Raw genomic sequence first — 4,297 nt, forward strand, 5'->3', positions numbered from 1 at the left:
ATCTACTGTCACTCGTGCTACAGACCTCAGGTCTGCTAGTTTTTTTAAAGAATGTTCAATTACTGAGAAGAAAACTGCCTGAAATTCATTTATCTTAAAAGGAAATCCTCATTAAATTAATTAATCAAAAGCTCGTGGTTTCAGGTCAGTTCAGTTCTCTTCTGGTATTTTTCTATTAAGGTAGAAAACATGGAACTCCAGCTCATACGGATTAAAAAATGTAAGAGATCCCTTTTTATGGTTGGACTTGTTTGAATTTTCACAACAGGGCATGAAATGATCCGGAGAATTATACTGTGTGTTGCAGAAACTGGCAGTGGTGACACTACTGAGAATTAATAAAGAAAAGTGGCAGAAGGCTTCGGAGATTTTGCTGATTTTGAACTCCCCTCGTCCTAGTTTCCATTTGAATAAAATCCTAATTCTAATCCATGGGTTTTTAACAAGTTTATTTGAAATTGCTAGGGCAAATGTCAAAGTTTTCTCTGTGTATGTTTTTGTTATGGACCTAATAAGTGTTTTAAATAGTAGCAGAAGTAGTAGCCATCACCTTAACTTGCCAGGGTTTTGTTTAGTTAAAATAGGGTAGATGTTCAAATGTTGAGGGAGAACTTAATTTTTAAAATAGCATGAACAATAATGGATGTTTAAAATGTATCTGCCCAGTCCCTTTTGTTATTGGGAAGAATATGGTCACGACAAGTACTCTGTGTCGGGGCTACTTGTAGTACATGTAACGTAGGCACTCCTGGGGCTGAGTCCAGGCAAAGCTATAAAGCTGAGACAGCTCACTGATGCATTTTTGCTGCAGCCTCATGTCTATATCCCGGGGACAGTCATTTTGTGATGTTACTGTTCTCATTGCCAAGTTTATCTCATCATAAAAGAGGGCTTGCTTCTTACTGGTTAAGGAAATATATAATTTGCAGTGTAGAATGTTTTTTTTAATGGAATTATTGTTGGTGAATATAAGATAAATATGCTTTCTTGAAACTGTATATGTATATATGTATGTGTATACACACATATGCATAAGAAAGAAATTACTTTAATTAATTTTTACTACTCATAAAATTTTAATTAATTAAATTTAATTAATAATAAAAGTTAAGCACAACAATCAATAGAAACCCCATAAAATATTCAGGAGTCAGTATACCATTGATGGAGGTTTTGATGACAGAGACTACATGAGCATCTCAGGGATGAGATTATGTGTAGAAATCTGAACTATTAAGTGAAAAGTTGGGCTAGATACATTTTAAGGTATATTTCAACTCAAAAATTCTAGAAGTATTTGATTCCATGCTATGCCTAGACAAGGTGGAAAATTTAAAAGTAAATAATTCTAAAATTTATAAAGGTTCTTTGTGTTTTTGTTATACCACCCTTGATTCTGGTTTCTTTAATTTTCTTATATGCCCTATATGTATATGTTAGTTTCATATTAATAATACTAACAAATACTAGCTTTTAAATAGTTATATGTATATGTAATATATATAGTAACATATAATAAAGAGTAATATATTAAAAACCCACTGCTGTCGAGAGAATTCCAACTCATAGTGACCCTATAGGACAGAGTAGAACTTCCCCATAGAGCTTCCAAGGAGCGCATGGTAGATTTGAACTGCCTACCTCTTGGTTAGCAGCTGTAGCACTTAACTACTACACCACCAGTGCTTCCTAAGTTATAGAGAGAGAGAGAGAGAGAGCCCTGTTGTTGTAGTGGAAACTTTGGTGGTCTAATGGTTGACCTTAGAAACTCACCTTGGAAACTCTATGTGGCAGTTCTACTCTGTCCTATAGGGTCGCTATGAGTTGGAATCTATTCAGTGGCAAACGGTTTGGTTTTGGATTTCGTTAGTGTCGTGGTTAAGAGATCGGCTGCTAAACTCTACGGGGCAGTTCTACTCTGTCCTATATTGTCACTATGAATCTGAATCAACTTAATGGCAACAGGTTTTTTTCATTTATATGTTTTTCACACCGGTGTTTTTCACACTTTAGCAGGCAACAAAATCACCTGGAGGCCTGATTTCACCCCAAATTATGAGTCCCATCTGAGTTTTTATTTAGGAGGTTGGCAGTAGGGCTGAAGAATTTGCATTCCTAATAAGTTCCCAAATGATTCTGATGTTGCTGATTTGGGGGCCACACTTTGAGACTCACTGTTTCATATCACTCCCCACAGAACCACATGAAACCTCTTTCCTCTCTCTGCTTCTTCCTAGTCAACTTGTGTTTTTTCTCCAACAGGAATCATGTTATCTGAAGGAAATCAAAGTATCATACCCACGTTTATACTGTTGGGTTTTTCAGAATACCCAGAACTCCACGTTCCACTCTTCCTGACTTTCTTGTCCACCTACACAGTCAACGCGGTGGGGAATCTAGGCATGATAATAATTATCAGGATCAATCCAAAACTCCACACGATTATGTACTTTTTCCTCAGTCACTTGTCTTTTGTGGATTTCTGTTATTCCACTGTAGTTACACCCAAACTGCTGGAGAACTTGATTGTGGAAGACAGAACTATCTCTTCTCTGGTTGCATCATGCAGTTTTGTCTTGCTTGCTTATTTGGAGTGACAGAAACATTCATGCTAACGGCGATGGCTTATGACCATTTTGTGGCAGTTTGTAACCCCTTGCTTTATACTACTACTATGTCTCAGAAGCTTTGTGTTCTGCTGGTGGCTGGGTCCTACACATGGGGTGTAGTGTGCTCTCTATACTTTCTTCTCACATTATCTTATTGTGAGTCTAGCATTCTAAATAATTTTATCTGTGACCACTCTGTAATTGTTTCTGTCTCCTGCTCAGACCCCTACATCAGTCAGATGCTGTGTTTTATTGTTGCCATATTCAATGAGGTGAGCAGCCTGATGATCATCTTCACTTCCTATGTATTCATTTTTATCACTGTCATGAAGATGCCTTCTACAAGTGGGCGCCATAAAACCTTCTCTACCTTTGCCTCCCACCTGACTGCCATCACCATCTTCCATGGGACCATCCTTTTCCTCTACTGTATCCCTAACTCCGAACTTCCTGGCTCATAGTAAAGTGGCTTCTGTGTTTTATACTGTGGTGATTCCCATGTTGAATCCCCTGATCTACAGCCTTAGGAACAAGGATGTGAAGGACACATTCAGAAAATTAATTAAAACAAAACTGCTTTTTCAATCACCGTGATATTGCTAGGTTCAGTATTTTACATTCCAAAAATAATTTGATTCATTATGCTAAAGATCGTTCAACTCGTGTAGTATAATTTACTATTCAGATTATTTTACCCAGTAGCCTGTGAGTTAATACATCTATAGTAGTATATGTACGATTTCATGATGACTGATGTTTCCATACATCAATGTTTAGTGAAATAGCTCTAAAGCACATGTAAACCAAAAATTAAAAAAAAAAAATAAAATTCTCAATTTGTTGCAATATATGTGAATTATTTTAAAATACTTTACCATATATGGTGTAATTTTTTATGTGTGTTCCCAAAGTAAATCAAATTCCTAGTTTATCAAATATGCACAAATCCAGGATATTCCCCTAGAATTCTAAACAGAAATTCTATCCTCTAGAGGTGGCTTTAACAAGTGCTTCAGCTTATGGTGTCTTGTACACAAGGCAACGTTTTGATAGTTATTACACTGAATAGCAGAATTCATGTATATTAAATAAAAAATATGGCCTGCTCACTAGGAAACCCAATTTAATTAAAGTATTGTTTTGCCAGCCTAATATTCATTTTATCATTTTTTTTCTAAAGAAAGTATTTGAATAATTAAAAGTAAGTTATTGGAGTAAGGAGTTACCTATAGATCAATGGAATAGAATAGTGTCCAAATATACTCATATATTTTTTCTCATTTAAATTTCAAAGGAGAAACGATACTTTTTCAACGAAATAATGTTGGAACAATGAGATACTCCTATTGAAAAATTAACCTTAGGTCTTACCTCACACCATACACAAATATTAATTTGAATTAAAAGTTATAGGTCATAGACACAAAGATAAAAGCTAAAACTTAACAGAAATTAAAAAATGGCAGAAATATGGGAAAATTTTTGAACACTTGGTGTAAGGACTTTTTTACATAGAACAAAAAGAATGAATTAAAAATTGATAAAATTAATTTTATCAACTTGAAAAATGACTGCTCTTCAAAGACATCATTAAGAAAAAGGAAAGGTCAGCCACAAACTGTGAGAAAATACTTGCAATATATAAGCCTGACAATTGATATATATGCAGAACATATACAGAAGTTATC

At 35.0% G+C, this 4,297-nt stretch overlaps 1 pseudogene; it reads left to right on the forward strand.

The window, feature by feature from the left end:
- The first annotated feature begins 502 nt into the window (after positions 1–502).
- Positions 503–3,203, forward strand: LOC126080186 (olfactory receptor 5D13-like; annotated as a pseudogene).
- Positions 3,204–4,297: the final 1,094 nt, after the last annotated feature.

Source organism: Elephas maximus, chromosome 7 (assembly GCF_024166365.1).
Source record: "Elephas maximus indicus isolate mEleMax1 chromosome 7, mEleMax1 primary haplotype, whole genome shotgun sequence".
NCBI lineage: Eukaryota > Metazoa > Chordata > Mammalia > Proboscidea > Elephantidae > Elephas > Elephas maximus.